General features: G+C 28.4%; 1 pseudogene; it reads right to left on the bottom strand.

Annotated features, from left to right (window-relative positions):
• Nucleotides 1-6,112: 6,112 nt before the first annotated feature.
• Nucleotides 6,113-7,145, bottom strand: LOC122850908 (annotated as a pseudogene).
• Between the last annotated feature and the right edge of the window lie 5,626 nt (nucleotides 7,146-12,771).

Raw genomic sequence — 12,771 nt, 5'->3', positions numbered from 1 at the left:
TTAATGTATAATGCATAGAGTGGGTATAAGCAGAGTGCGGCCATAGATGATTTTTATCTCGGAAGTGACGAAACCCTCATATACCCACTCCATACGGCGAGCACAAAATGTCGGACTAATGGGACCGCTGTGGCCGCACTCTGCTTATACCCACTCTAATAATGCATAGAGTGGGTATAAGCTTCTCCCCCTTCTAATAATGCATATAGCATGGTATATGAAACTAAAGATTGCTAAAGATGCACATATGTATGTTTGTATGAATAGATATCCGTTGTCAATATTAGGTGTGTTCGTTCACTTTTCACACCGAGCGTATGCACGGAGCGTATGCAAGGAAGCGCTAGCGTTTTGCGGTCATTTGAAGAAACTTTAGCAACTAAAATTTACTATTTATTTATTGCTATTCGTTTTTTCCAGTTCTTTCGCTCTCTTTCATTATTATTAATTGGTAATTTGTTCTTGCGTCTGAGAAAAAATTATTAAATTAACAAAATAAACACAATGACTAGAAATAACGAATGTTTTAGTAAATTTTAGTTACTAAAGTTTCTTCAAATGACCGCAAAACTCTAGCGCTTTCTTGCATACGCTCCGTGCATACGCTCGGTGTGAATAGTGAACGAACATACCTATTATAAACGATTATAAAAGTGTGTAGGCTTGAAACTTTATTTGGGAAGAACCGGGCGGGGTCAAGTATAAAATTTTGTCAAAAGTTAAGACCATTCATATGGGTCAATGATTTTTAAAGAAATTAGTACTTTTGTACTTGACTTTTTTGATATTCTCTTTTTTTGTATGTTTAAAAAAAAAAATAATAACAATTTCGAATACTTGACTCTCCTTTTTGTACAAAAATTTATTTTTGTTTTTTGTTTGATTAATTGTTACATAACGCAAAGCATAATGATGTTTATTTTTTTTGAAAAAAATAAAAATTCGAAGACACTTTTTTCCAAAAAAGTTGATATACCTGAGGTACTTGTCCTACAAAACTCCCGTGATCTTTTCATCAAATTAATAAATGTGGGGAAATGGGTGGAAAAATTTCTCCTCGTCGCTAATTTCGGAAGAATTTCTCTGTAGTAAAACTTTTTTTTACACGTTTCTCCGCGTTTTTTTATCGCGGAGAAATATTTCCGAACGTTTCTCCACCCAAGTTGATTCGGAGAAAATTCAAAAAAAATTTCTCCGCGGTAAAATTATTTTTTTTCGCATGTTTTTCCGCGTATTGTCATCGTGGAAAAATATTTCCGAACGTTTCTCCACCCAACTCGATTCGGAGAAAGTTCGGAAAAAAAATTTGATATTTTTCTCCACTCATTTCTTCACATGGGCCAATTTGGGAGGAATTCGGATTAATCGTGGAGAAATTCGGAGTATATGCGGAGAGATTCGGAGTAATTGCGAAGAAATTCAGGAGAAATCGCGAAGAAATATTTTCACCAGGGTTTAGCCTACATTTTAACAGAAAATTTAAATAATTATCGATTGACAATTAAAAAAATAATTTAAACATCAAAATTAAAATTAATCAATGAATTCATTCAACTATAATAAATTGTATATATATGTATATAAACGCAAAAAAAAAAAAAAAACTCATTGAACTTGATGGAAAAAAAATAAACAAAAACAACATGCAACTTTGTGCAATCGACTTACTAGCGCCGTTACTGGTGATAATATGCACTGGTTTGCTCTGATTGCTACACTCTGTGAGCTTCAACAGCAGTCCAATTCACGGGGCAAATTTTTTACAATTTAGGGCTTTTTTTTGCCGCTGATGGCGCTTGTAAAATAGTATTTTGTGTAACAAGGGCAGAAAATTGAGAATTGTGGATGAGTGGGTGCGCGCACACACACATCCACAGTTCTCAATTTTATGCCCGAGTTACACACACTATTTTTTGCCATGAATGTTTCGAAACCGAGATTTTGATGCATGTGACATTAATAATCAAATAAATTAAAAATAGAAATTTATTAAATCAATAATATCAATTAATTTAATAAACAATAAAAATCAATTTAATAAATAATAATAATAATGAATTTATTAATAATAATAATCAGTTCAATAAATAATAATAACTAATTTAGTTTATAATAATATTCAATTGAATTGATCATAATAACCAATTAAATTAAAAATAGAAATTTATTAAATCAATAATATCAATTAATTCAATAAATAATAATAATCAATTAAATTAATAATAATAATTAATTAAATCAATAATCAATTCAATAAACAATAATAATCAATCTAATAAATAATAATAATAATCAATTCAATTAATAATAATAATCAGTTCAATAAATAATAATAATAATCAATTTAATTAATAATAATAATTAGTTCAATAAATAATAATAATTAATTTAGTTTATAATAATATTCAATTGAATTGATAATTATAATCAATTAGTAATAACAATTCATTAAATTAAAATTTAATAATGACATTAATCAGTTGAATTCATTATAATGTTGTCTATTGACTTAGGACCAACGAACACACGTCACACTTACACATACACGACAATAAAATATCAAGGAACGTGACTTTTGAATAATGTTATTTCCCCGGTGCTAATCCACCGCCGGGAGTGCACAAAATTTTCGAAGTGTGTAGAAAAATTTTCTACACAGTTCTCTACCACGCCGAGAGTGTATAAAATTTTCGCAGTGTCTAAAACTACGCCGACAGGAGAAGTTCCGGAATATGCCGTTTTCGAGGCTGAACGCATGCATCGAAAATCGAGGTTTCGATACATGAATGGCAAAAATTTTTTTTATATAGATTTTACATACAAAAGCTTCACAAGCGCTGTGAGTGGTGAAAAAAAGCCCTAAATTGTAATGCCCTGTGAATTGGTCTGCAGAAGCTTATGCTAAAAGCTAATACACAATGTGACGTCACAGATTACCCTCCTCATAAAACTTCAAGAGAATAAATAATAAATAAATTCGTCAACGTGTGAGAAAAAATATATTATTATTAAAACTTTACAAAAAGATGTGATATCATAACAAAAAAAAAAACCTAGTTCAAGAGCTTCAAATTTTTTATTATAAGAACTTGGGAAATCTTGATAATAAAGTTTTATATGATGTGATTATTTTGTTGAAACTTTAAGCTCTTTCTTTAAAAAAAATGTCAAATAATATAATGGAATTAATGGGATTAAAATCCACTGTTGAAGTAATACATTTTTTGCGTGTTTCAGTTGAATTTGACAATCTATGATTTTTCAAAAACTTCAATTGTCAACAATGTATTTTGCGATTAAATATGTAATCAAATTATGTATGCAATTGTTTTAACTAAAAATGCTAGTCTTTGAAAACAAACTTAAATTCAATAAATAATATACATAGTAACATCAAATTTATTATCAGGGTAATTTCGAAATTTATATTCCATACGAAAAGATTTTTAATAAATTACTGTTTTTGAATTGTTCTATAAATAAACATTCATAATTCGTAGTAATTAGAAATTTTTCATGAAAAGTTTTCCGAGGGTAAGGATCAATTCTCTTAAAGATTCCGAATGTATTTTAACAGAAAGAGTCATTAAAGTGATCGAATATGAGTGTACTAATGTAAAGTGTGAATTTTAATTTGCACTACACAGTCTTAACATTTTTTTTATTTACTTCTATTGCATAACATATATAGATTATGTAATTCGAATCATTTTAAAAAGGCCAATTACCAATAAAATCAAATCTACGAAATGACAAACTAACAAAAGCTATAAAATGTTGATTTGTCCGACGGATATATTGATTCGTAAATTCCTACTTTATCAACTGGAGTAAAAAAGCATATTGATAAAAAAAAAATTTGAATATACATTCGATATAATATTACAAATTGAAAAGTATTTTTTTTTCTTGTTTTTTTATAGATTCAAGGTGGTGGTCTAACGAATACTGGCAATGGTGGTAGATTAATTTGGAATAAATTTTTTAAAGATGAAAAAAAAAACAAAATTTACTCCATCCAGGAAGTGGAATTCTTTGAATGGTCAATTCTGGACAAAATACAAATGAATATGAAGTAACTATAGGAATTTTAATTAGAAAAAAAATATAGTTATCATAATAATCCGTAGATAATTTTTTTTTAAATTTTATTCGTGTAATTTAATACATATTTTTTTTTTTTTTTTGTCTGTAATGAAAATTGTACATTTAAATTATAGGAGATTTATAAACAAGTTAGATTATTATTTTTTTTTTAAATTTAAAATTTTAAATAAAATTCGAATTGATATTGAATAATAAATTGTAAAATTATTTATTAGTTCCTTTTTCCTTCATAATAATCAAATATAAATCGAAGTGTTGACAACCATCTTGTAAAATCTTTCATACCATTAACAATTTCGTCGTTTTTTTTTAATGCAGCTTCCTAAATGTTTTTTGAATTTGTGACACTCATGTTGCTTAAGAAATATATTTTCTAATTTATCATTTAATATTATTGAAAATTCAATCAATATTTGAAGATTTTCAATTCTTGGTTTTGTTTTTGATATATCATTTGTCGTTGAATTTATTTGTTCAAGTTTACATTCTGTTGTTTCAACATCTTTTATTAATTTATCATTTAATGATATTTCGATTAAATATTTTAATGTTTTATTTAGTCATTCATCAAGATTATCAAGTTGACATCGTTAAATTCTTTTAATAGCTGTATATCAAAGTTTAATTTTTGTTGTCTTTCATCTAATATTATTGGTATATCATTCCATTTTTTAATTAAATCTTCAAGTTCATTTTTTAATATATCAAATTGTTCATCATCATTAAATTTCATTAATAATTCTTGTCCAATTGTATTGACATAATTAAATTTATCCTGATTATCATTAATTAATTGCTGTAATTGTTAAAATTTTTTTAATTGTTCTTCTATTTTCGTTTCATTTGATAATACACTTTGTTCTACACGGAGAAAAATAATTGGTAGGTTTTACCTTTTTTGTGTACGATTGGGGGACGCCAGGCAAAAAAAATGCAACTTTTACCCGAAAAAAAGGTAAAACTAAAAAAACTATTTTATTCGGTAAATTTTGCAATTTATGAGGTCAATTTTCAATTTTTTAAAAGCAAATCTTACTCTTTTATTTTGTAAAAAATATATGACAAATTAATCAGGCGAAATTTACCTCTAAACATGCGAATTTTACCTGATAAAATAATGAATTTTGTTTTACATTTTTGAAAAGTAACTTGTGCATTTATAGAGGTAAATTTCGCCTGATTAGATGGTAATTTATTTTTAACAAAATGAAAAAGTAAGACTTACTATAAAAAATTTAGAATTTACCAAAAAAATTGTAAATTTAACCTAATGAAATTGTATTTTAACGTTTACATTTATTTCGGGTAAAAGTTGCCACTCAAATTGGTAACGAAAATGAAGATGAATCGCGTGTATTTTATTTGTTAAAAAAATAGAAATCAAAGAACCTTGAAGTTTACTTGAGGCAGTTATTGATTTAACAAACGGAATACACGTAATTTATTTGATAAATAAAAATCCCAGGGATAAGCTAAAGCTAAGAAAAAGATGTAGGTAAGGAATTGACTAATTGAGGATGCCAAAGAATAATTTTTCAAGCAAATATATTCCCTTAAAACAGAATCCTTTGACAACCTCAATTCCTTCGCTACATCTTTTCCTTAGCTACTGCTTTTCCTTGGGATTTTTTATTTATTTTATAAATAAAATACATGTAAATTTATTTTTTTAAAATACAAATGTCCAAGAAAAAGCAGTAGCTAAGGAAAAGATGTAGCTAAGGATCTATTTTTTTCTTTATTTCATTGAAATTGTGAATTTTTATTTAATCAAGCTATTACAAATAAATCTTGATTTTCTTCAAATTAAAAATATAATAAATTTAATTTCTTTGTTTTAATTATTTTATTCATGTTAATAAATATTTATAAATTTTTTAAAAATTAATTTACCTAATTTATGACGCTTTCAATTCATATTGTGAAAGTAATGAATTATTTTTAATGATCATTCAAAAATTGTATGGATACATAACATATTTTCACAATAATTTATAATTAATTATTAAGTAAATTGAAATGATTGTTCATTACGTTTTTCACTGTTATCATATCCCATTTAAAAAAAATCTTTTAACACAACATTAAAGGTAATTGTAAGTGTACCTTGGCCCTTCATTCTTGTCACTAAAAATAAATAAAAAATATCAATAAATTAAACATATAATCAAGTAGCTCAATCCAATTGACAAAGTCACATTATTATAAAACATATTTTACCAATAATTATTGTTTAAAATAAAATTGCATTTTCAAATATTTAAAGAAAAAAAAAAATTCTACAAATGAATATTATTAAATTCATAAATTACATTCTCTTCCATCAGCAGAAGCAAGTATTTGTGGATCAATTAATTCAGGTCTTCTGTCTGAAATCAATGCAGCAAATTGCTGTATAGATATGATGATAATTCAGGTACATAAATTCCAACTTCAAAAATCATTTAAAAATAAAATAACATATATAATTTATCGTATTACTAAAATACAATAAAAAAATAATATATTTATCTTTATTATTACTTTTTTTCATGACGACCAGATGATAATGGAACCCGACAAACTCCGTGTCCTTGGATAACATCATGACCAAATACATCAAGACCATAAATTGACAACACAAGCTGTGGCTCTTTTTTAAATTGTTATAATAAAATAAATATGTATACATTAAAAAAAACTCTATCTGTTAATAAGTTTTATAATATATTTATTGTTATTGCTTACAGCCATGAGAGGTTGCAGTTGATTTGAAAGATATATTTAGGGGAAAATTCCAAGTTGCCAAACGACGTATAACATTGAGACATTCACACATTTGTGTCAGACCTTCCTCCAATTTCCTTTAAAAAAATAACAATTGTTAAAAATTTACACTTGTTATAAGTTAATAATTTAATTAATTCAAATTATTCTATTACTTCTTACCGCAACAATGCTCCAATCAGAACTAAAATGATATCCATATTTGCAACATTATTAACATCATAAAATTCACCGCACTCAATTGTGCATCAATAAAATTCACTGTCACTCATATTATTTTTTAATTATTAATAAAATATATGAACAATATAAATGAAAAGAAAAAAATATCGTGCTGTTCTTTTTTTTATGTGTTTTAAAAAAGCAAGTGAAGTCAGTATTTTGAGTTTTATCACCTTGAAAACAACGCATGCGTTCTTAATATTAATCATATATTATTAGGTCAGTTAATTAATGAATAAATAAATTTTAATTAAATAAATAATCATTGAAAAACAAAATCAGAGTTAAAATTATTAAAGTTAATAATTTTTTAGAATAAAAGATGTTTCAATATTTTCAAAAACTATTATTATTTTTAGTTTTTCATGTATGTGTTAATTATTATCAACACGAGAAAGAATTTTTTTTTCTTTTAAACATCATATAATTTTAATTTGTAATAACAATGCCTCTCTCTTTTTTTTCTTTATCCATATTATGATTTTCAATTAATTAAATACTGCTCTCTATATTTTTAATTTAATTTCCAATATATGTTTACTATATTCTTAAAATGTACAATCTTTTTGATCAATCTCAAATTAATATTTAAATTTTCATGTTTAAACTTCTATCTTACCAACAAAAGTTCTTCCTTCAGTTGGTATCTTCTTTACCTACCGCGTTGTGTCGAACAAATCATAAAAATCTCGCTTTTGATTTCGATAGAACATGCTTGTAAAATACTAATGTAAGCATTGATTAATTTATGTCCTGAGCAAAGTAATAATAATTGTTCTGTTTGCTAATTGTGTCTTTCTGAATACCTAACATTATCCACATTAAATGACTTCGCATAATTAATATAGCCAAATGCATTCGCCACATTTAGATTAAGAATTAAATTAAGGGATTACCCCTGCATATCTAGAGACCTCTTGCGTATGAAATTTAGAAACATAATATTTCTATGAGTGCGAACGAGATAAAAAAGAAAAAGAAAATCTTGTTTCTCACTTCAACTTGAGTATTTAGACAAAGACAAAAATTTATTTTTATTTATTGTAAAATAAAAAGGTCTCAAAGCCTTATTAATTTTTATATCAAAACTTTCCTTATTGTTTCCTCTATCTATCTGTAGTTTTTGAAAAAGCTATCTGCGTTTTCCATAAAATGGCTAACCAGGTTTCTAAAAACTAAACCGGACTCTCCATAAGAACCTATGTATAACCTTCAAAAAAGTAGCCTACTTTAGTAATTAATTACTAAGTAATTAGCTACAAGAAAATTATCAAAAAATTTGAGCGTATGTATTATTATTTCATTAATCTGCTCAAAAAATTTCAAGGCTCTATCTGCGTTTTTGATTGGTAATGGTAATCCCTTAATTCCCAACTGTAAAAAATCGTCATTAAAAAACTTACAGATTCTCTAATTCGCAATACCTGTAGCTTCTTTTATTCAATGGTTTATTAATTACAAGAAAACTGATTATGACTTATGTGCGTAGTATATAAATGATTCTACGCGAAATTAACATACGAGCGTTAATTAGTTTTGTGACATTTCTTTACTGCATATATATCTGATTCCATAATAATTCATCCTAGAAAGCATTATTATTCCATTAAAATAGGATTCTCAATAATAATTTCGTATCAAGAATTCATTAACCAATTAAATTCAATAAAAAAGGATGTCACACTCGCTATCACTTCGTAATCGTATTTTATTCGTTCAGCCAATAATATCATTCAAATGATAATAGTTGGAATTTGCTTTTGGTTTCTTTTCATCAATGTGATGTCTAATTAAAAAAATTTATTATATCAAATTGGTTGATGATTTATTTTTCATACAACTATAATTACAATAGAAATGTTTTATAATTATTTTTAATATTTATAAATAAGTTTAAAAAAAGGTAATAATTTAATACAATTCTTTGAAATTTCTTATGTTATAAGTAAATCATTGACATTTTTATGATTTCTATCAGTTGATGCAAATTAATTGGTACTTTTACACTCTTCAATTGGCTAAAGTTTTGAATAAAAATATTTTCGGTCAAATGTTTCGCGCTGTAAAACGCCCGCTTAGTGATTTTTAAACACCCTCTACATTGTATTTTTAGGGACTTTTTATTTCGTGCAGTTCTACCACTCTGATGAACAAGATTTGGCCGCCCTGTCCTCAAGCCATATTGGTACATGTAATTTATTTGTTATATAAATATATATAATATCAAGGAAAACCAGTTTTAAGGAATTAATGTTGCTTGAAACATAATTTTTTGGCAACATTAATTTTTTAGCTCCATCCTTTCCTTAGCTACTGCTTTTCCTCGGACATTTTCTATTTATTAAATAAATGATATACATGTCATTTTATTTTTAAAAGATGGAAATGTCCAAGAAAAAGCAGTAGCTAAAGAAAAGATGTAGCTAAGGAATTAATGTTGCTTAAAAAAGAATTTCTTTGGCAACTGTAATTCCTTAGCTCCATCTTTTCCTCAGCTATTATTTTTCCTTGGGATTTTTATTTATTTAAAAAATAAAATGCATGTAATTTTATTTATTAAATAAATTAAAATGTCCAAGGAAAAGCAGTAGCTAAAAAAAAGATGTAGCTAAGAAATTAATGTTGCCAAAAAATTATGATTTGAGGAATTAATGTTGCTTTAATTTTAAATAACTAATTTTTTAAATAAATAAAAATCCCAAGGAAAAATAGTAGCTAAGGAAAAGATGGAGCTAAGGAATTACAGTTGCCAAAAAAATTCTTCTTCAAGCAACATTAATTCCTTAGCTACATCTTTTCCTAACTACTATGTTTAATTTTTATTTATTTAATAAATGAATTACATGTATTTATCGAATAAAAAAAAATTGTAGCGCGAAGGTTCCACTTTTATTCGTAGAAGGCGCTGGGAACGCAATGTAAGATACCTCGATGTATGAAACCGATGATGTAAGATGCGGTATCTTACATGGTATCTTACCTACCCAACACTGCTGGGTATAGCACTACGTGTATTTCGGTAGGGGCTCATTTGGCAGTCTAGTTCCTCCCGATTCAGCAGACAAGGTCTAGTTATTTTAATATCAAATGACAATCCCATTTATTTTCTACAATATCGGTCTCAATTCTACATTACCAGCTCGAAAGCAGATTTCGTCAAATAAATTGAAATAATATTAAAGAAAGCATAATTTATATTTTTATTTCAATCCAATTTCAATCACAAACTTGTCATAAAATTTTAGAATTTAAAATTTTGAAATTAAATAAGTAAAAAAATATTGACAAATTGCTGAAATAAAAATATTGCTAATATTTTTCCCATAGCTTTTTATTTATTTAAATAAATAAATGGTCATAGGAAAAATGGTAGCTAAGGAAAAGATGTTGTCACATGTTAATTTCTACGAAATTAATTTTGCCAAAGAAATTAACATGCAGGCAACATCCTTTCCTTAGCTACCATTATCCCTATGACCATTTATTTATTTAAATAAATAAAAAGCTATGGAAAAAATATTAGCTAAGGAAAGGATGTTGCCTGCATGTTAATTTCTTTGGCAAAATTAATTTCGTAGAAATTAACATGTGACAACTTCCTTTCCTTAGCTACCATTTTTCCTATAGCTTTTTGTTAATTTGAATAAATAAAAAGCTATGGGAAAAATAGTAGCTAAGGAATGCATGTTGCGTACTTGTTTATTTCTTTGGCAAAATTAAATTTTTATAAATTAATATGTAAACAACATCCTTTCTTTAGTTTCCATTTTTTTTATAATTTTTTGTTTGTTTTTATAAATTATTAGAAGCATAGAAAATTCAATTAATTTTCATAAGTTCAAAAAATGCCGATAAATGAAATGTAGGTAAAATAGTTATTGAAAAGTCGGTCTTGTAGAAAGTATATATCGTCTTGTTTTATCTGTCTGTCTGTCTCATTCTCTGTGTCTTTCTACGACGAAAATTGCTCTTCTGCGTTAATGTACGGTCCACTGGTTACAAAAAATAAGCCCCTACCAAATACACGCAGTGCTATACCCCTGATATATGTTGTAACCGATTTTCTGACCTGCACGGCGAGAACTATCGGCCAAGGTTAACAACGAGGATTTCTCACCATCCTCCTCTAAATCACCGGGGGGAGCCATGTTGGTTATCTCGGAAGCCAACAGCCGTAGGAGTAACGAGAACAAAATACGAGAACCTAACTCAGTCTTAGAAATGGTAGAGGGGCGCGGTCCACCTGATCGGACTATGAAATACGTAACCAAACCTGAGGGAACTATCGTGAACCAAGTATAGTGTGTTGCATACGCCTATATTACATTATATTGCGACTATACTACAGCAAAATACTGACGTCACAAGTATCATAAGTGTAGGAGCAAATATTCTACATATGAAATGAGTATTTTGTATAGGGAACCATACAGCGATCCATCCGTGACCAGGTTTTACACATACGTCGCCTTTGCAATAATAATATATCTCAACATTATTATTATTGTTATTATTTACAGCGATCCATTCGTGAACTCACACATACACATTTTGTAGCGAGAATATAATATTTATTATTATTATAATGAGAGAACCATATAGCGTGATCATTAGTATTAGTCTGCCATTGGAAATCCGGACAGAGTTTCACCAGGGCTTAACGTCTGATACCTAGGGAACCTTTACGAGAGATCCAACGATGTCGAGAGGACCAGTAGTGAACCAAGAGAGCCAGTCAAGAGAAGGTGATCAGTACGAGAGCCAGACAAGTTGTGTCGTCTAACGATAGCGTTCTGTGCTAAGCTACTGTGAGTCCTCTGAATCCCCACTCGCGCGCTCTCCCACCTATCGTCCCGGACATGCGCAGCACGCTTTCCTAGCCCGCAACACGAATAGGTATCCGATCCAGCCCGTAGCCTTCGGAGAGTTCGTCTTTTCGACGGATGGAGGGGAAAACTAGCACCGGTCGAGGTTTAACGTATCAAGTCTACTACGGGACCTCGAATATATACGAAACATGTGCCACACTGACACCACTCGTAGTAGACTTGACCCTCCACAGTGCCTATGCAGTGACCCTTAGAATTATTAACAATTAACTCCTATTAATTGTTAACAATTCAGTTGACATGCAAATAAATAATTAGAGCTCTTTTGTTAATTATTTATTTCGAGAACCAGCGAAATGATAAATTTCGTTACAATGTATACTTGCTAACGTCCTATCTCTACAATAAGTGGATTTCCTCCATGGTCAACGGTGCAGACTCTATCGTTTTCCTTGTCATGTGCTTACCAAAACGACGCGCGCATGTGACGCTTAGAGAAAGTTAGGTGCTTTCTTTTGACTGCGTTCTTTGGCCAGTTTTTTTTCACGCATTCTGACCGCGCAGTTGCGCAGAAGTAGAGAAATCAAGTAAAATTTTCGAAGTAAATATGTGTGCGTTACACACACTTACAAGAACTTGAAAACTCACGTGCTTTTTCACCTTTGCGCAAATGCGTGGTCGTGATGCGCTAAAAAAAAATTGACGAAAGAACGCTGCCAATAGGTGCTTTCTTTTGTGTATTTTTTTTTTTTTACTTTAATGCGCATGATCATGCACATGCGTATGTCATGCGAAATTGAGGAGAGAGCAGTGGCGTCGAAACAAATAATTCTCAAAAAATAAGAAT

Source organism: Aphidius gifuensis, linkage group LG3, assembly GCF_014905175.1.
Source record: "Aphidius gifuensis isolate YNYX2018 linkage group LG3, ASM1490517v1, whole genome shotgun sequence".
Classification (NCBI taxonomy): Eukaryota; Metazoa; Arthropoda; class Insecta; order Hymenoptera; family Braconidae; genus Aphidius; species Aphidius gifuensis.
Note: the sequence above shows the minus strand (reverse complement) of the source record. Positions and strands in the feature narration are given on the sequence as shown.